Source organism: Manis javanica, chromosome 11, assembly GCF_040802235.1.
Source record: "Manis javanica isolate MJ-LG chromosome 11, MJ_LKY, whole genome shotgun sequence".
Classification (NCBI taxonomy): domain Eukaryota; kingdom Metazoa; phylum Chordata; class Mammalia; order Pholidota; family Manidae; genus Manis; species Manis javanica.
Genome location: NC_133166.1, coordinates 92,371,484 through 92,393,021, shown reverse-complemented (window position 1 = coordinate 92,393,021; position 21,538 = coordinate 92,371,484). Strand labels below are relative to the sequence as shown.

The 21,538-nt window shown below is 43.2% G+C and overlaps 1 long non-coding RNA gene across 1 annotated transcript; it reads left to right on the top strand.

Moving 5' to 3' along the window:
* Positions 1–1,080: 1,080 nt before the first annotated feature.
* Positions 1,081–21,109, top strand: LOC108394196 (uncharacterized). Its single transcript, XR_005058948.2, has 4 exons — positions 1,081–1,216; positions 3,332–3,556; positions 17,605–17,718; positions 20,416–21,109. It is a non-coding gene; the product is annotated as an uncharacterized lncRNA (long non-coding RNA).
* The last annotated feature ends 429 nt before the right edge of the window (positions 21,110–21,538 follow it).

Here is a 21,538-nt window from a genome sequence, read left to right as displayed (position 1 = left end):
TGGGCCCCACCACACTGACCAGGGGGCTGCCACTGTAGAAATAAAAGCTATCAGATACACTCTTGTTTGGCAGCCTCTCTTGCAGCCATGAGGCAAGATCCTAGATTAAATTCTATGAACTGGAGCTTTGAATTCAAGGAAAGATCACTTGGGATCTGTTTGCAGGAGAGTGGTGGCAGCCGCTACATTCAGTCTCTATAGACACAGTGACAACATCTGAATCTGGGAATGCTGGGGGAGGTGGTGACATGGGGAGGGCTATGACACTGAGGATGTGTGTGTGTGTGTGTGTGTGTGTGTGTGTGTGTGTGTGTGTGTGTACACGCATGTGATGGGGAAGGACACACTTGTTTCCTATTCCTCGTGTTTCCATGGGGAAGGTCCTCCCTAAGGAACACCCTGGTCTGCCTTTCCAGTTCTTAGTTACCAGATTGGTGAGTTGGGACCCAACCTGTCTGCAGAGAACATGCTTCGTGATCTGCTTTCTACTGTGTAGTAAAAGGACTCTGAATCTACGAGTGGACAGGGTATATGAATGTGGGAAGCCTGAGTTCTCTGGCTCCGCCAGTTCTGGGTGGGTTAAGTCTACCTAATTCTGTAACGAGGTGCTGGCATTCCTACTCTAGTCCACATGTCTATTGCATTTTTAAAACTTCAACTTATTTCAAAAGGAAACTTTCTATGACCATCTTTAATAGACAAACAGGTTCTTTGTAACTTTAAGCATGTGATAATCTTTAAATAACAATTATTAAAAAATATAAACATATTTGTCTGTGTAAATCATCTTCACACCAGTGGTATCTGAGTTTCACTTTGGAAAATGCTGTATTGTGCTATTACCTCTGGAGATAGCTTGTTCTTATCCTGAGGTAAGAAATGATCAACTGCATTGAAAAGGTCTTAAACAATATTTATACAGCTACATCATATTAGTAGGTTCTCACGGCAATTATGCAAATTTCACTTCCTCTTTTTGGCTGTAGCTTTCTGGTAAGTGTTAAAATCAGGTAGTGTGGGTCGTCCAATTTTGTTATTTTCGAAGATTGTTCTGACTATTCTAGGTCCTTTGCATTTCGCCTTTAATTTTAGAATAGCTTGGCAAATACTTCAAAAGAGTCTGATGAGTTTGGATTGAGATTGCATTGAATCTAGAGATCAAAATTGGGGTGAATGGACATTTTTAACAATGTTGAGCCACCACTCTGTGAATATGGTATGTCCATCCATTTAATTAAGTCTTAAATTTCTCTCACCAATATTTTCTGGTTTTTCAATGTAGACTTTTTTGCTTTTGTTAAATTTATTCTTAAGTATTCTGTATTTATGATAATATGGAATTGTTTAAAATTTTTATTATAATTTTCTACTTTAAATTTTATTTTTTGGTGCTAATATGTAGATAAATAATTTATTTTTATATATTAACGTTATGTTCTACAACCTTGTCAGAGTCACATATTTGTCCTAGTAAACTTTTTATAGATTCCAAAGGATTTTCTGTGTAAACAATCGTGCTGTCTGTGAGAAAATAACAATTTTACTTTTCTTTTTCAATATCAACCCCTTTATTTCACTTTTTGGCCACTTATAAGTACCTAGGTCCTCTGGTATAATGTTGAATGCAGAAAGTGAAAGTAGACATTCTTGCCTTATTCATTAAATGAGAAAGTATTCATATTACATTATTATGTGTGATGTTAGCTGTATGTTTTTCAGAGATGTCCTTTTTCAGATTGAGTAACCTCCTTCCATCCTAATTTGCTGAGAATTTTACTATGAATAGCTACTGAATTTTGTCAAATGTTTTTTATGCATCTGTTAAAATGCTTGTGTGGTTTTTCTCCTATATACTGTTATTGTGAATTACATTGATTGATTTTTAAGTATTAAACCAAACTTATATTCCTGGGATAAAATGCACATGGTAATGATGTATTAATCTTTTTATATATTGCTGAATTTAACTCACTAATATTTTGGTAATAATTTCTGTGTCAGGATTGTTTTATTTTATTTTCTTGTTCACAATGAATGCATAATTTTTGCTTTCAGTTTTCTCTGTGGAGCCCAGACACACTCTGAATTTGGGTTCATCATGATCCTCAGTTCAGTAAATACTCTCCTTATTGGTCTATGCATAGTCATTTTTACTGATTTATTTATTATAACGCATTAAGTACACATAAACCCAATGCTCAGTATAAAAGCTAGGACTCGAACAGAAACTTACATATAGGTATGAATCCTCTCCTATCCCATTCACCACTTTTCTCTACCCAAGATAACCACCTTCCCAAATCTCATAATTCCCTTGCTTTTCTATTAATAGCATTATATCTAGTTGACATATAACCCTAAAACAGCATACATTTTTTATTTTGTGGCTTTAACTTTGTAAAGAGGGTAGCATCCTATATATTTTCTTCTAGGACTTTTTGCAGTTAATATTTTATTGCTAAGATTCAGCCATACTGATGCATGCCACTGGAGCTCTTTTATTTTGATGGCTATATAAAACATTCCACCATGTGAATATATTACTGTTTATTCTGTATTTAACCGATGTCCAGACTTTCCCTGTTATGAACAGTGCTACTGTGAGCATTCTTCTATGTGTCTTCCCATGCACTTCCCTGTAATATAGCAATTTATCTTGGATATAAACCTTGGAGTGGAAAGGTCTGTCATAGGGTTTGTGAAAGTTTAACTTCAAAAGATAGTGTCAAACTATTTTTCCAAAGAGTTTGCACAAATCAATATATATTCCCACCAGCAGTGTGTAAGACATCTAGGTATCTGTATCCCTACTGCCATTTGGTATTGTCAGATACATTGCTTTTTATTCAGAAGAAGAATATTCTTAAAAAACAGACAAAAGCAAAACTGCCTGCCCTCTCCCCCTCCAAATTCCAAGAAGGATTTGGGGCATAGGTGGTGGTATATAAAGCAATTCTTTCACCAACAGCTTTTCAAAACCTTCCAGTTCTAGAAACCCTTTCCCGGCAATGAAATGGCAACAGTGTGGGGGTGTGAAAAGGTAGCGAAATGGCAGAATTTTGCGTCATGCGGACTCTTTCGGCAGATGGTAAAGTTATTCTGCAGGTCTGAATTAGAAACCTGTCTCATATTCTTTGCCTCTCCCTTGGTCTCTCTCTCCCCCTACTCCTCCCCGTCCCTACTCTTCTCTCTCCTGAAATACTCACACTGGACCAGACACCTCATTTTTATTCTCTGCAACATGTTCCCAGGACACTCTCTTTGCATCCCTCTTTGCAAATACCAGAGAATTCACATGCTTATCTAGTGTTTTCTTTTCCCTTGACTGCAGAGTAAGAACCCGTCAGTTCTGCTAAATGGACATCCCTCGCACAAGCACAGAAAAGAAGTTGAGAACTCTTAAGAGCTGGAAAGCCTGTTGCGACAGCGCCACCCTGCATGCCTGTCCTTCCTAAGTTGAGTCCCAATTTCTATCACTTTGCATTAGCCTGGGACACGATACAGACCGCCAGATGGACGTGAGCATGTGTGATTTTGCCCATTGATTCTGAGAATGGTAAGCAACCCATTTAAAAATATACAGAAAAACTCCCGGGACAAGCTTGAGGGCCAAATTGGTTCTCAGCCTGGTACTGCCATCCCAGGAGGCAGAGCTCCAGGGCAACTTCACAAGGTAAAGCAGCTTGTCACGGGCAGCGGTTTCCCAGCAACCCCCAGGGCTCTGCAGAAAGTAGGAGAGTCAGGGAGGCAGTGAACAGCCCACCTTATTTTTTAGATAGCAAATGAGTAGCTTCATAATAGTCTATTTAACATACTTGGTTTCAAAGTCAATTTTCTTTTGAAAAAAATAAAGGGGTCTCTTAAAGAAAGTTTAGAAACCACTGATAATGTTTAGACCTTAAGGTCTCAGGGTTAGAGGGACAGATCTGAAATACCCTTTGGAGCAGCAGGGCCATATGGAATGAGGTTAGATGTGGATTCTATGTTGTAAAAGGCGGGTCCTCATGAATCCAAAACCAGACAAGTAGGATAATAAGGCTTGAATCTTCTAATAAAAACTGAGCCTAACCTAAGACTCTTTCTCCAATGAGTAAGGTTAATGAAGGGAAGGAAACAGTGCCACTTTTGTTCTCCATTGTATCCTTGTGCCAAGCTCAGTGCCTAGTGCATGGTAGATGTTTAAAAATATTTGATAAAGGGAAAAAGAATAAAAGGTACTGAGGGGCACCCAGTGTGTGGGCAGGGCCAAGAGTCTCTTTACAAAATAGTTCTAAGACTTTTCCAGAAAAGAAATACACAAGGGTAACCCTAAAGATTCCCACCAGAGAGCACAATGAAGAAAAATCCAGAGTAATAGTTGGCAAACACTTATGTTATCTGCAGAAAAATCCCAACACATCTGTGACACATGTCATTTTAAACAGCACTAAAGATTCCCACCAGAGAGCACAATGAAGAAAAATCCAGAGTAATAGTTGGCAAACACTTACGTTATCTGCAGAAAAATCCCAACACATCTGTGACACATGTCTTTTTAAACAGCACTGTTTCCTTTGACCCTCCCGTAAAAACTGGTTGTGAAATGAACCTCTGAGAAATTGAATGAGCTCACCTGCTATCTAGATTATAAATAGATAAATTGCATTTTTTAAGATAAATTACATTTTCAACAGCATATGCCAAAAGGATCTGAGCTTAGGAATAATTGATTGCAAGGCGTTGTGTCTGAAGGTAGAGAGGTAAATGCCCCGCACCTGCTCCCCGGTCACCTGAGCTCACCCCTTGCAGGAGAGCAAGCACTGCCCGGTCTGTTCACTGCAGGAGGAAGGGTGAGTCGGTGAGAGTGCAGGCATGCTTTGCAAGGATCAGAAAGGGCCATAAATCAGCATATATTTTAAACAAAGGGTGTAAAAACGTTCCATTTGGCACAGCTCTCTGACTAAAGAAAGAAAATTGTGTGTGTTTTCGAAAAACTGTACTGACGGACTTAACTTTGAAGGCAGTATAAGGGGCTGGTCCATTACAAGGATCTATTTTGAGTATAAGCAGCTAAATCCCCAAACTGGTTTCAATCCACAGAATGAAAAGTTGAGAAAAGCTCAACATAAGGACAGCAGATAATTGTAGCTGTTGTTCATGAGCTGCCCCTGCACATATTGATAAAGAAGCTCTCAGTGAGCTGGGGGCCTGGAAATGCCAGGCTGGCCCTCACTCACCAGGAGGGGCAGCAGCACAGCATTTAGGTAGGACGTTTAGTAAGTGGATAGGGCAATAATTCTAAGGGCTTAGACTACATCCGTTGTGCATTTTAGTGGGGTTACATTGGATCTACCAGTCAGAGCAGACTACAAACAGATCGTTCAAAGGAAAATGTCTTTATTAGATGATTTAACATTTTTGGAGCTTTTAAGCTAAATGAAACTCAGTGAGAAGTCATGGCCAAAATCCAGTCAGAGAGGAGCCTGTGAGCTCTGGATTTTAAGACTTTTGTGCTGAAGCTGAAGAGCTGAGAAAAGAAAGGTGTCAGTCTGGATCTGAGCTTCTGTATTCACAGTCAGCCAGGCCATGCCTGCTTGATTATGTTCCCCAATCTTACCTCATTCATAGTTAAAACTTTCAAATCCTGGGTCTCCCAAAAGGATTAGAGTCTTTTAGATGCAGTGAAAAGTTTATACATGACTTGAAGCTGATAAATCCTAAAGAGATCTCTTCCAAACTCTATGAATCCATGGTCGCAGCAGTTGAGCCAAAGTTTTTGTTCCTGTTATTTCCCTGACTTGATAAGCCAAGAACATATGGGGATACCCACCCAGACCCCAGTCAGATAGAACTGCTCATTCACTCAACACCTGTTTATGAGTCTCTGGTCTGTGCCAGGCACTTTTCTAAGTCCTGGGAAACAGAAGTGAACAAAGTAAAGTTCCAACTTCCATGGAGCCGTCCAGAACTCCCTGCAGGAGCCTAGAGAGGACCAGCACGCCTCTCGAAAAACCAGACGTGGTTCAAAACCAGAGTCTTTGTTTTAAAACATCTTCACTTGGCAACAAGTCATCTAGAAGATTAGACACCTGCATCGTTTTTTTCCTGCATCTCGTTCTTAACCACCAATCCAGTAGTCCCACTGTGGATGCAAAGAGGCCCCAGCACAGCTCCAACAAGGGCAAAGAGGAGGGGACATTGTTTATCTGACCCAAGGCCTTCATCTTAACCCAGATCAGTAGAGATGAGTAGAAGAGGACTCATTATACTGTAACGCTGACATCGACTGTAGTGATAAAACTCCCCCCAGAAAGTCCCCACTCTCAGTTTTTATTAACATATTTTCTATGGAGGAGGGATTTTAGCTGTAGAAGTTGCAAATAAGCATGACATTTCCCAGGGAGGTTTCAGATTAGAACTGGGCTGCAGATGCGCCTTAAGAACACCAGGGCAGGTCATGAAAAGCCTGAATCAGAGCAGCCGCCGCCAGAGGAGTAAGAGATAAACCAGTAAGAGGCTGTGTTTCAGAGAAGAAGTTTCCAGCTCGAGTCAGTGGCCGACCATGCAAACGGAACAGAACTGCTCTGATAAGCTAAGACTTAGAGAGTGTTTTTTAGGCTCTGACTGGTGGAAGTTCATTCACGGCTTAAGCAAGAATAGTTTCAAGCAAGAAGGTGGAGGCGGAGGAAATGTGGCAGCACTGTGGGGGGAGGAGGAAGTGGGTGATGAAGCTGCCCGGGGGGTCAGAGTGGACCCCGTGAAGTGCAGTCGCACTCTCCTCCTAGCTGGCTTCCTAGCTTTACTCCATCCTGCATATCACTTGCTCCTGGAATGCACGTCCCCAGGCTCAGCGTCCTTTGACAGCACCATTGTCTTCTACACAGCAGCTGTCATCTGCAAACTTCTTAGCACAGGCACCCCATCCTCGCCCAAATCTAGTTACAGGTTTTTACATAACCGCCAGTCTTTGCCACTATATTATTTCCTAACAGACATTGTCCCATAAAGGAATGTACCATTTCCTACTTGGCATTTTAATGTCACCTCTGCCCATTATGATATGGCACATCATCAACTCATGTGGCTGAATGAATGGAAAAATAAGTGAGAGTTGGAATAAATGAATGACACGAAAACTGACTGTCTTCGTAACAAGAGATTTCTGAATCCCAGTGTGAAGTTGAAGACAATTGGTGTGATGATCATCTCCCACCCTTTGTGAAATATCTCAAGTAGAAAAAAAGAATCTTTACATAAATCCAACACCGTGTCATTGCTTAGTCATTGTCTACGTGGTTTTTTTTTGGTAGCTTGAGTTTACCTGGATGTTTCCTCGTGATAACTAGACCAATTCAATTGACAGGAAGATCTCTGATTGGAATAGGATTCTCCAGGTGATATGACAGGTGTGCCTGAAAGCACCACCGTTTAGCATGACATTAAGGCATAACACATGCCCAATTCTGTCAAAACTCTGAGTCTGCGTGTGCCATCCGCGGAATCACCAGGACAATAATCGGCTCGGCTTTGCAATTCCCCTGTTGGCACGTTTATTTTAACTTTGCTGGCAGAACTGGAGACTTGCTCTACTCATTCACTGTGACGTTGTTTCCTAAGTAGGTGTCTTGACACAGTAGGCATTCCAGTCTTGAGCGTTTCTTTTGTTTCTTTAACGTGCCAGCAAGCTGTCTGACTTCTGGCTGCCTGATCGTTCAGAAACGTTACCTGCAGTGTAAAATGAGAGGGCACACGTGCGGCACCTGGGAAGCCACTGAGAAATGTCCGTTACCTTTGCCTGTTTATCTTTGCCTTCTGACCTTCTGGCCTTCTGACCTTCTGGCCCGCTAGTTCACCTCAGAGATAAATATTACCTTTGTAAGGCTTAACTTTTTCTTCGTTTCAGAAGAGAGTCCAGTGATTCCACAGGCAGTTGCCATAGGGATTCTGCAAGTAATAATGGCCAAAGTATCTGGGTGCTTTCTACATGCTGGGCGTCCAGGCATTGCATTCCATTCATCCTCCAGCAAGCCGGAGAGCTGGACACAGCTACTCTCCCTGCTTCTCGGAGGAGGAAACCTTGCCTGAGGACTCAGGCAGATGAGGCTGTGGAGTGCGCGAGAAAGGGACGGGGGCCAAGGACCCACCTCTGCCTCTCTCTAGCGCTCCTGCTCCTCAGCCACTGCATGTCCTGCCCTCCAGCAGCCCATCCACGCGGCTGAGTGGCATTGGCGTTGGGGACAAGGCAGGACACAAAGGCGGAACTCCCAGGACACAAGGACTCCCAAGGAGGAAAGCCGCAGCCCTAACCTAAAGGCATCCCCCCTGAAGGAACAGGAACGAGTCCGGGCGCAGGTGTGAGTGCTAGCACCGCAGCGATCCGGGCCCACAGCCGGGCCCTGCCTGCCCCCTTCCCCGGGGCTGCCCCTTTGAGCTGCACCTGGACCACAGAGGAGGAACCTCCTGCACCAAGTGCTCGGCTTGCCCCCGCCCCTCACAGGCCCTCCCTCTCCAGCCCCACCCCCAGACTCCACCCAGGGACCGAGAACAGCCCTGCCCCTGCCCCCTTGGTGTTCTGGGAGCCCATTGTCCAATTTTGCTTAAGCCCTGCCTGCTTCCCTTTTAGTCCTGCGCACGTGGGCAGAATGCCAGCCAGCTGGCAGTGCTGCTCCCCAGTACCAAGGAGCACCCAGCTGCCTGTGCGCCAGGGGGAGGGCTGTGTTCCCAGCCTGGGCTCTGACATTTTCTGCGGCTGGCGAGGCCACCTGCTGGCAAGGTGTTACAGGGAGAGGGTGAACAGGGAGAGGTGTTTTGTTTATGCCACCAGCGTGGCAGAGGTGACCCCAGGAGGAAGGGGCACAGCCGACGTCCAGCTGCTTGGTGCTTGCTCAATAAGGAGGAGACGTCTTCCTGTTCTCCATCCACCTGCCAGGCCCCGGGGAGCCTGATCCCCCAGCTTCCTGGGGGACAACAGGTCCGAGGAGGAAGCGGCTCCCCACCCCCCAGCAAGGCCTCACCTCACAAGGACAAAATATCAGCGGGGCCTGGTGACTGCTGGGGGCGTTGTGCTCCAAGTAAGGCAAGGTTCCCCGTCTGGACAGTGCAGCCCCTCACGGAGAAGAGCCTCGACGAGGGAGGTTTTGCATCGCGGAGCAGGGGAGGACTTCGGAGCGAGGCTGCTCTCAGATGCGGCTCCACGGCTGGCGCTGCGTGACCGGTACTGGGCCTTGTGCGAAGGCGTTTCGAGCTCTGATATCATTTAATGCTCATAGCTACCCTTTAAGGGAAATTATCTTCTAATCTTTATTTTAGAAGAAATGGAAGCTTAGTTCCACTCTTTGTCCATGGAGACAAACTCAGAGAGTATGAGTGATGAGTGCCCGCCTGGAACTTGATTCTGCTTCACGGAAGTCCGTGCTCTGAACCATTAGCCGCCAGAAAAGGATGCTTTGTGTGAGAGCCTGACACAGGAGCCAGGACCTGTCCTCACAGAGAACGAGTGTCTTAGTTCTCAGGCCACATAGATCGTCCCCCAGGAGTAACCATGACCTACGAAGCCAAGATGGGGATAGTTGATTTTGTGAGAATTAAGTGAGATCGGGTCTGCAATGTCCCTAGGAGAGTGTGGGCCACAATGAGTGCTCAGTAAGGACAGAGTGTGTCAGTCAAGGAAGATGCAGTGACAAAACGGGTGTGACTCGGGGCACCCTGGAGAGCTGGGTTCCGGTGTTGGGCTGGAGCCAGCAGCTCCAGGCTCTCAAAAACCAGTTGTTAAATACTCAGGGACTTTGCAAGCTGGTTGTTAAAGGTTGTGAAACTACTGGTAGTTTGAAATCTGTCATAGTGGGAGTGTTTACGCCATAGAAACTGGGAATCAGCAAATGCTACAAATCAGGGCTATTTATTTATGTCCTTTACCAACACGTCTGGGGTAGGGACAAGCCAGACACAGGCTGTTCTTGTGAAAGCAGTGGAGCCCTGCAGGAAATGCTGCTGAAGGCTTGGGTAGCATGAGTCGAGCTTGTAAAGATGGTATGTGGTAAACATGAGCTGAAATCCTGGTCTGATTGCTCTTGATTTAGGGGAAGGAAGAAGGAAGCATAAGCATTGGGAACCTGAAAGGGCAAACCAGAGGAGGTTTTGTTTATGCTCCTAAAACAGAAATAACAGGTTTAGAGGATGAGAAGGCATGAGATGGGGAGACTTGTCATCTGGAGTGACAAGGACCTCTCAGTGTGAACGGATAGGAAGCTCAGGGCTGGAGAGACATTCTTGCCTGTGGGAAGGGGTTGAAGAGCAGATGCCCACAGAAAGCTCTCTTCCAGCCTACCACCAAGAGCCAGGTGGCCAGGACCAGAGGCACCCAGTCTTTCTGCTGAAGGATTAGAAGATCGCTGGTCCACCTTCTTCATCTGACAGATAAGGTAGTGGGGCCCAGAGCTGGGAAGGAACTTCCCCCAAGTCCAGAATCAAGGGCACTGGACTCCCACCCAGCTGAAGGTTCTTTCCTGAGCTGCCCTCTGCCTATTTATTTATGTCCTTTACCATACACCCGTAGTCACAGAAATATGGATGGAGTTTAAAGGGCTGCAAGCAGATAAGCAGAAGTAGAAAGACTCTGTATGACTCAGTCCGTTTGGGCTGTTATGACAGGATACCACAGACTGTGTGGCTGATAAACAGCAGACATATATTTCTCCCAGTTCTAGGGGGCTGGGAAGTCCAAGATCAAGGCACCAACAGATTTGGTATGCGGTGTGGCCCACACCTTGGTTCCTAGATGGCAGTCCTCCTGCTGTGTCCTCACAGGGTGGAAGGCGTGAGGAATTTGGGGGTGACAGTGAACACTCTGTCCATTGCCCTTACAGAAATGGAGGAGGTGGGGGGACATGGTAAAATGTGCACCATGGAAAGAAGGAAGAAAGCCCAGGAGGAGAAAGAGGAAAATGTGGTTTTTAGATATTAGTGAGAAATCAACTTACGATTAGATATAGCACAACTTATGATTAGATATAGCACCTATGTTTACCCAGTTATATCTATTTGTTAATATTTAAATTAAGAAGACCCTCAGCCCCCTACTGCCTCATTCTGGGAAGCATGCTCTGCGAGCCCCCCTCCCAGGTGCTTAGGGACCGGCGGTGTCTTCCCCTCCCACCTCTTTGCTCTGTCCGTGCACCCCTGCTTCTGCGCCCCTGGCCCTCCGGCCTTTCGCTCTGTGTTCTCCGGCAGCAGGAGGAGGACAGGGTTTGGGCTTCAAGCTGGTTATTCAAGGGCAGCACCTGTGAAAGGCAGGAGAGCGGAGGACAGTGCCCAGTAAGGGCTCGCCAGCCGTGTGGCAAATCTCTGCAGAGTTTTGCTGTTTAAGTGTCCTGTGCCACTTTGGCCAGGTTTTTATAAACTGCTACACTCAGGCCCTGGATGAGAGCTGCTCAGGAAGGGAAACCAATCAAGGAGGTTCCCTCTGCAGGCGCCAGTCCTAGAGGCTGGGGCCAACTGCAGGGCCTGGGGGCACAAGTCTCTCCTGCTCCATCCCCACCAGGGAGCAGACCCCTTCATTCCCCTTAAGAGCATTGCTGCTCTTAAGAGGAACTTTCTGAAGGGCTGGGGGCATCCAAAGGGAAGTAGGTCCCAGTAGAGAATATGTCACATGAGAGGTGACCCCAGTTGGAGCCCACAGGTCTGCGTGGGCCTGACTCACAGACAGCCCTGAAGCCTGGCTCCGCTGGCCTGGCCTGCTCAGCTCTGTGTGACACCGTCTGTCCAAGCCCAGCTGCCTGAGGCCAGGAGAGCAGAAAATTCTCTGTGCCTTAGCCCAGGCTTCTGAGGCTCCATTTCTCATCCTAGGATCTATCCCTTCCCACCATTATTCAAAGTGGAAGGATCTCATCTTTCATGGGGAGCACCATGTTAGACCCTTGGGATGGAGGTGGGGATGGGAGAGATCCACCTCACAGTTTCTCATCAACCATGTCTGGGTTGTTTAATCTTATGAAATAGTCTAGGTTGAGCTGCCCTAGTCCCATTCATTTCTTGTTTACTGTCTGCAGTTTTACCTGCAATCTGATCTTCCACACACCTCTCCCTCCTATCACTGTCTTGCAAACAATGTTTTTTTAAAATCCCCTTCGTGGATGGTAGCTAGACCGACTGACTGATCATTTTGCAGTATACGCAAATATCGAATCATCGTGTTGTACACCTGGACATAATATAATGTCATATGTCAATAATACCTCAATGAAAAGAAAAAAAACCCCTTCGGTTTGTGACAGGACACATTCAGAAGAGAAATGTTCCTCCTATTTTTTTTCTTTCCTCTCTTCTCACAATAAAGCAAACACAAAATGACCCAGATAGAAGAAAACATAACCAAGACTGTGGAAATCTGAGCCCCAGAGCCTGCAGACACACCTTGGCATCTCCCTGCAGAACACCTAGTTTCTTGGTAAAAAAATATTTACATTTGAGGTACGATCTATTTCACAGTTGTCTCTGAGTGTGAGCTTTGTGAGACCAAAGGGTCTATTCGTGGGGCTCCCCAGAACAAAACAATGGTCTGCCAAAGATGAATATGAGCTTTTGTCTCTAGGAAAAAGTAGTTCGCAATTTTAAAATCACTGTTTTCCTGAGCTTTTGGTCACCAGATTCTAAAAAATAATAATTAGGGAGCAAATTCTAGCTACTGGATGCTACTAGAGATCCAAACAACTTTAATAAGAAGAAATAAAGCTGTGGATGAAGTGAGAAAATGTTGTAATAGAAGGCTTTAAAAAGTTTAAGACAGAAGAAAACTATAATCCCATCATACCAATAAGTATTATTGGAAAATGTTGAAGGGGAAGAGAAATAGAACAACTTATCACAAGGATAATATTGTTTGAACAAGTACATCTTATTCTAAGAATATAAGAATGATGATTGTCAATAAATCTGTCAACATAATTTATTATGTCAATATATTAAAGCACATTTTTAGGAAAAAAAAACCTCTAAGAAAAATATAAATAGAAGGAAAGTATGTAAATGCAAATAGCAATAACAAACATCATTATAAATAGTGAAATTGCAATACTATTTTTATTAAAATCAGGAACAGAAAAGATATGCTCATTATCACCATTATAATTCATTATTTTGAAGTTTTAGTAAATGCAGGAAGACAATAGATCAAAATATTTTGTCTAAGTTTTGGAAAAGGAGATAAAAAAGTTTTAGTATTAAAATTTTATACCTAGAGAATCCAAGACATATCATTAAAACTATTAGAACTAATAAGAAAATTTTGTAGGGCATAAACATAAACAAGAATGGCGATAAGAAGTGAATTATAATATTTTATCAAATGATCTAAAGCAAGATAAGAAAAACAAGAGATGTAGAATGGAAGGGAAAAGTTAGTATGGTAAAAATGTCATTTTCCTTGATAGTTACATATATAATTAATAGAACTCTAATTAGAATCTAAGCAGAGTTTTTACTTAACTGGATACATAATATTAAAAATCCTGTGAAAGATGAAATGTCCAAGAATAGCCATAAAATAATGAGTAAAGGATAGTGAAGGAGGACTTATCTGCCAGAAAATAAATCATTATCTAATGCCACTGTAATATAAACAGTACATTGTGGCATAGGAATTGTAAAAAACCAATAAAATCCTTGGAATGACATAAAGAGCCCAGAAATAGATCTCAGTGCATATAGTAATATAAAATAGTGTATGAAAAAGATAATACTTTAACCCATTAGGGAAAGGATGGCTGACATATTGTAATAAATGGTGCTGTTACCATGTGCTATGGATATGGAAGAAAGTGAAGTTGGATCCCTATCAAACACCATATTAAAAAATAAAATTCTCATTGATTAAAGCCCTCAAATAATAAAAAATAAAATTTAGAAAGAAATTTAAGTGTGCATATTACAACCTGCATGTTGGGCTGAATATTTTCATTGAGATGGGTAAACCAGCAGCTATGTATAGATATATAATTGACACTGATAAAGGCAAGTGTATAAATATATAATTGACACTGATAAAGGAAAGGCACCTATCAGGATCCACAAAATGGAGGCCACCCATGTCCCAGCCCACATCACAGATCTAAACCTGAGTCAGCCCACACTTAGGGGAAACAACTGTCACGGTTGTCCTAATCACCATCTTCCTACTCCACGTTCCCTGGCCTCCTTACCCTAGAAAACAGGACCTGCCAGCCTTATAAGGAGATACCCCACCTCCTAGCCAATCACACCCTGTTTCCATGTTGCCTGTTCCAATGCTTCATAAAATTTGCTCTTGTCCAAAATCCCTTTGGCAGAATGCGCTCCCCCAACCCACGGACTGTTTTCCTTGACTAAAGGACATCAAACTCGTTAATACATTGTTTCAGTCTTGTCATTGGACAACACAAAATTTTTAAACTTTTGCAGGATAAAAAATACCATGAAAAAAATCAGAAGACAAATGATAAGTTTAGGAAAAAGTATTTGTAGGAAAGATTCTAGATAAAGGACCTATAGTTAAAATCTATATCAAAGCACTCTTCAAATTAAGAATCAAGTCAGTCCAATAGAAAAGTGGGTAAGAGATAAAAATAGTTTATAGAAAAGAAATTCCAAGTATCCATAAACACATGAAACACTGGAACCTAGTGTGGTGATTGGAGTGGGTAAGCTCTCCTAGAGACAGACCGGCTATGGCCCGACCTTGGCCAAGATAGTGAACTTCCCTGTACCTCAGTTACATCATCTTACACACAAGGATACTCGTGTTTGTCTCACGGGATTGTTGTTAAGGATTAAGAGCTGCTAATTGTAACATGCTCCTTACAGTGCCTGGCCTATAGTAAGCCCAGCACAGAGTAAAGCATTATGTAAGTATAGGCTAATGTTATAATTTGGGAAATGGAAATTAGAGCGACAGAGCAATAGCTCTCCTCACCATCAAGTCAGCAGGCATTAACAGAGAGACTACACTGCTGGTGTGAATTTTCATGGAAAAGAGTTCATTGCTAGTGGAAACATGGAATGTCATAATCATTTTTGGAGTGCATTCTGACAAAATCTCTTACATTTTAAATCCATATACCCTTTGACTCAACAATTCAACTCCTGGGAGGGAGTCTCTCCTGCAGAAATAAAGCCACCAGTGCGAAGATACTCACTGCAGCCTTCTTTGTAATGACAAACAGCAGGAAAAAAAATGAGAATGTATCAAAAAGGTGAAGGACTGAGTAAAATTATGATATATTCCCAACCTTGCAGTATTATGCAGTCTTTAAATAGAATGACTTTGAGCTTTGCCCACTGACTTGGAAACATTTCATGATGTGCTTTTAAGTGGTAAAAGCAAACTTCAGAGAATGTATGGGGGGACCATTTTTGGAATGCAATATTGACAACTCCTATGTACATGTTATGTGTTTGTGTACTGTTTTATGAATATGAGAACATTGGAAAGATGACACTCATGACTGCCTTTATTGCATGTTCTGGTTATATACATATATTTATAATAAATTCAAACACAAAGAAGTGTAGGAAGAGCATGGGAATGATCTGAAATCCCACCATCTGGGGATCATCACTGTTTAGTGTTTTAAAGATCGTATTTGATGCATCTTTTTAGGCATATTGGCAATTTTGTGTAAATGGTCTGTGTGATATTGTGATAAGAAATACGTAGTTGGCAATGACCCCTTCTTGAGTTCCTGGAACAAGAACCTCTAAAAGCCCTGGAGTTCCTGAGTGACTAGGGGGAGAGGAGCCTCTTCCTCGCTCATAATAAACCTCTTTCAACTTTGCCTGAGCTGATGTTGCTGAGGTGAATCTTGATGAGCCCTACGGAGCTTCAGGACGGGAGCTATTTGCCAGAAGAACCAACCTCATGATTAGAGGGCTGGAACTTTCAGTTCACTGGGGGGTTGAGTCAATCACCAATTGCTGATGATTTAATCAATTATGCCTAACTAATGAAACCTCCATAGAAATACTAAATAAAGGGGGTCAGAATAAGCTTCTGGGTTGGTGACACATTGATAGGCCGTGAGGGTGGCACAGCCCTAACTCCAGAGGGACAGAAGCTCCTCTGCTCAGGACCCTTCTGGACCTTACCTTACGCACTTCCTCCTCTGGTTCTTCATTTGTATCCTTTATAATATTACTTATAATAACTGATAGTAAGTAAAGTGTTCCCCTGAGTTCTGTGAGCCATTAATAGCAAATGGGGATCTCCCAGTCTGTATCCAAGTTGGACAGAAGTGTGGGCAACCTGCAATCCAGGAACTATGATCGGCTCTGAAGTGTGGGGGAGGCAGTCTTTTGGGACTGAGCCCTTAACCTGTGGGGTCTACACTAACTCTGAGTAGTGTCAGAATTTAATTAATTGTAGGATACTCAGTTAGTGTCCTCGGAGAACTGGAGAATTGCTTGGTGTGGAAAAGCCACACATTTAGAAGAGTTATGTGTAGAAACAGATCATAGGAGAGTGAATGCTGGTTTTATCATGTATTCCTTTATATACAAAGAAAATACAATAAACCTAGTCTCTTTTGGCCCACGGGGCAAGGAGGATCCGAACAAAATCTCACACTGAGTGGTCACTGTGCCAGAGAGTTCTGGACTACAAGTCAAGGAATGGCTCTGATCACCTGAAGTCCTACGGGCACTGGAACAGGTCATTTCACTTCTCTGGGCTCCAATTCCTCCCATGAAATGGAATTTTCCGTAGATGATCTCTGAGGTTCCTTCCTGTTCCTGAAGTCGGTGTCCTGTGCTGTGCTGTTAGCTGTCAGAGAGTCAGCATGTACGGGAGGCAGAAGACAGACAGGTTTTAGGGTCAAACAGCACTGAGCTTGTTGTTACTGCACATCTCTGGGCTACAGAGTTAAACTGTTTCATAATAAAGCCCCTCACTTGAAAAATGGGGAAATGACAATTACATTACAGAAGTGTAAGGATTCTGCACAAACATAAAGCACTGGGCATATGCACACCGCAGAATTTTTTTTTTCAGATTAAATACTAATTAAGAGACAAATTATTTTGTAATGAACAAATTAAAATAATGGACTCTGCATCATTTACAAAGGGCTGCTTTGTCATTTTAAGGTGAAACTCTTTAATAATAGGATATGAAATTCAATGGGACAAAATCAGCCAGTGATGAAGGAGCAGAATATCTTCGCAAGGGTTTCAGAGTTCATTTCCGAACAGTTTCCCGGTGGAGCTTTTCTATTTTGGAAAGGCTTGTGCAAGTCCATCCAGGAGATAAAATTCTTCCGTGAAAAATGTCTTGTTGGAGTACGTAACCTAGTCTTACCTCCCTTCTGGTTATGCGGCCCGCCAAGTGGGTCGCGCATGAGAGCGCCCCCTGCAGGGCTTCCCGACTCCATGGTAAATTTGGTTTCCTTTGTTTATTTCCACAGTTAGTACTTTTTCTCCCCTGTGCTAATGCACCACATTTTCCGTAAAACTAAAGGTAATAAAAAGGTGCGAGAGGAATTTCATCAAGCAAGACGTTTTAGAAATACAGCTCCTGGACTTCTGAATTTACACCATACATCACACAAAATGCAGGAGTCCATCTTTTTGACTCATGCTGCCATTCTTTTGTACCTGCAGGCCCACAGCTTGCCCTAGGGGAAGAACTACTTCATTTCTTAAGGATTATAGCGCTTTTTCTGAGGAGTCCCTGTTACTGCAGTCACCCAGCCTGTCTGAGGACATCTTTGAACGGTAAGTCGGTGATTCAATCAGCATCTGAAATATTCTCACAGAAAAAGATGGATTAGAAAGTTGCCTCATGCAGACTCAACGCTGGGTGTTCAGCTTCACTGTGTCCTTAAAGATACAATTCTTTAAAAATGAAAACACCACGCAAATAGAAGGTTTATTTTGAACTGGCTGAGAGTCCTGGTTTGGGTAAAGACCAAGGAGAAAAATCAACAAACAGATGGAAGAATTTGGTGTGTGACTTCTTTCGTAATGTAAATTTATATTATTTATCATGTGCAGAAGACAGGAAAGTGTTGTGTGGGTCAGGATGACCGGCCTGAGGTGTGAAAAAGCAGCTTTCTTTTTACCTGGGGAGAGACCTGGTCTGGATGCCCCAGGACAATTTTCCCTCCCTGAAGAACTGTGTTCTTAGGACTGAAGGTGTTGGATTGCTGTAGCAGAATCAGCTCTCTCCAGTGAATTTCTTCTCTCTAAGAGTTTCCCTTGGTTTTGTGCTCTGTTCTTAATTTGATCACCAGCCTTTGGCACGGAATGAAAAACCCCGAACTCATTCAACCAGAGGTTTGCTGCCTAGAAGAACAAACCATTTGTTTGTTTTTTAATTTATTTCCCTTCTCAGCCCAAATACTAAAATTAAGAGATGTTGAAAGTATCAATCTGAGAAGAGGAAGAGAGAATTCAAGGGATTTGCTCATTTTAAACATATGTGTTTTTACTCTGAGGTGTTAATAGCAGGCAGAGCTATGGGAAGCCAGTCCCCAACAGATAACTAGGTGATAAGAAATTGTTCAGATCTGACTTCTAGTTTGGCTTTGCTTTGCTTTGGACTTATAGCAGTACCAGCTAGTATGAGTATGTATGCCCAGTTTATGGATTGTTTTAGCATGCTTTAATTACCTGATGTGATCCTCATGGAAGCATAATGATGCAGCTATGGTCAGCATCCCCATTTTACAGATAAGAAGACTGAGGCTCTGAGAGATGGATTTTTCCCAGGTTTTCCAGTTAATGAGAGGCAAAGCTTGAAATCAAGTTCAGGTGTTCTGACTTCCAATTCCTTGATTGACTGTTGCCTTTTTAAAGAAGACCTGAAGCCATGGAATCCTTGAGGTGGAAGGACCTTAGGGATCTGCTGGATCAGTATTTGCCTAGTTTTACAGGATATCAGCATGTTTCAATGCAACAAAACTTGGGAATGCCAGATTACAGGACATCAAATTGATTTCTTGTCCACAGAATGCCTCAAAGCCTTTATTATGTTTTTCTGATCTTTTTTGGTTATAGATTTTTTTAGGGACCCATCTACCTAAGAGCCACATTCTTGGCCCCCAGGCTGCTGAGACCCCTGGGTGGTGTTTTGTGTGAGTCACAGAGCTGGCAGGACTAGGGCCACACTGGGGGTGTAGAGGAAACTAGGAAGAGCTGGGGTGCTCCCTCTGGTCCTTGAGTCGTGCTGCTTGTCATCCCAGCAAGCCTCAATCAATACCGTATGAGCTGTTCTCCACAGGTCACCTCTCAGTGTCCCAGCTGGAGGGCGTCCCAGGGCCTTCCCAGCTCCCATTCCCGTACCCACATCTGTTCTCAGCTCAGTCCCAAGTATTCCAGGCTCCATGGGGAGATGTGTGCTGGTCAGGCTCAGTATTGCCCAGGTTTTGACCCTGACTCTCCTGCTCATTATCTTAGTTATCCAGGGTCTCTGTCAGTTTCCCCAACTGCAAAATGGGGTGAATAGAGTATGTATTCCATAGGGTCTTCTAAAGATAAATCAGATCATACATGCAAAACACTCAGATGATTGCCTGATCCCTTACTATATGTTCAAAAACTCACATTGTAGTTATGATCTTGATTTGGACACTCAGTTAGTATTGCCAGAAGACATGGAGGCCAGTCTTCCATTCATTCCTCCAGACACGCCAAGCAGTTTCAACCTCTGCAGAATTCCTGGTACTGAGTGGTGCTTTGAGATCATGCTCTCCGTTTGCTCATAGGGTTACTATCAGCTTTATAAAAGGTGGGCTTTCATAGGGGTGGTCCTCCATGCCTGTGTGCTGGATGGTGGGTTCCTCGGGAGACGTTCCTTTCAGAATCAAGTTCTAGGAAAGGTGTCTGTATCTCCTCATGACTCTGATGAGGGTTCTCCACTTGCTTTGGCTTAGGGCCAAATCTGCCTCAAACTATTCTTATTCCCCAACCCCCCCTTATTTTATCAGCCTTCTTTTCTGTTTTGATTTGTACACACTCCTGGGTGCCTCTCTGTTTCTTCTTCCATTTTTAATATTTTGTTTTTAAAGTTTTTATTTTATAATGGATATTTCTGTAAGCCACTTGAAAGTCTTTGGAGAATTAGGTAGAGTACACACACACACACACACACACACACACACACACACACACACACACACACATGCGCGCGCGCACGCGCGCGCATAAATACTCCAGAAGGATGAGCTGAGCATCAGACCAAAATCACAGTATTGAAAAAACATTTATTACCATTTATGTGGCGTTCTTACATAATCCTCTTTAAGCAATCAGTTTATCCACTTTCTATACTGTACAGTATACCAATTTATATATCTTTAAAACTTAAGGATTTACAGAAGTGTCTCAGCAAAATTTAATAATACCTGCCATCTCTTGAGGCCTTACGGTGTGTCCAGAAAGATTTACATGCATTTTCCCTGTTTCTCACAGCCTGTCAGCAAGTTGGATAATATTATCTCCACTTTAAACCAAGAAAAATTAAAGCCTTGAGAAGGTGAATGTCTCCCTCAAATTCATCCAGCTGGCAAAGGATGGGTTTGAGATTTGAGTCCTGGAATGTCTCATTCTTTAGTCTATTGTCTTCTCAGTTCATTGTGCCACTTTTCACACAACCAAGATTTCTCTGGTTGGTAATGGCTGTTGTACAGGTTTCTCCTGTGGAGGCATTTTATCCACATAAGGTGGTATAGTGGTTTTAAAATATGTCTGCAAACTCTTTGATTTTCCCCCCTCTTCACTTGAGTATGGGTTGATATTAGTGACTCACCTCCAACAAATAGAACATGATGGAAGTAACAGTGTGTGACTTCCAAGACCAGGTTATAGAAGGAGTTGGGGCTTCCTTGTTGTTCTACCCCTTGGATCACTTGCTTGGGGAAGCCAGCTACCATGTCACAAAGACCCTGAAGCGGCCTTCTGGAGAGACTCTGGTGGTGGAGAACTGAGGCCTCCTGCTAGTAACCTGTGAGAAACCGTCAACAGCCCTGTGAGTGAGCGACCTTAAAAGCAGAGTCTCCATCCCCAGTCAAGCCTTCAGATGATGTCAGCTCTAGACAATATCTTTCCTGCAACTTCTTTGGAGACCTTGAACCAGAACCACCCAGCTAAGCTGCTCCCAAATTCCTGACCCATAGAAACTGCAAGATAATAAATGTTTGTCATTGTAAGTTGCTAAGTTGTGGGGATAATTAATTTGTTACATTGCAACAAATAGCTGATGCAGATGATCTAGAATTGGAGGGCCTTGCCCTAGGACCTATGTGAGCCCCTGGCAATGTTGACAGTTCTCTTCTACAGGATATGCTGCCTCTGCCTATAGCTACTCTGACAGCCCATGTTTCTGCTCAGGTTGGTTGGCTTTTCTGTGGATGAGACTCTAAGTCCAGTTCTTAAACATTTGTAAGTAAACGGGACTTGGCCTTGTTGTGAGGTAGCTAACCCAGAAGGCTCTCACTTCAGGCAACCTTGAGAGCAGTATTAGAGTACCTGCTGGGAAGTCAATTAAGAACTGACCCTGAGCACAGCGCTGGGCACCTGTAGTCCCAGCTACTCC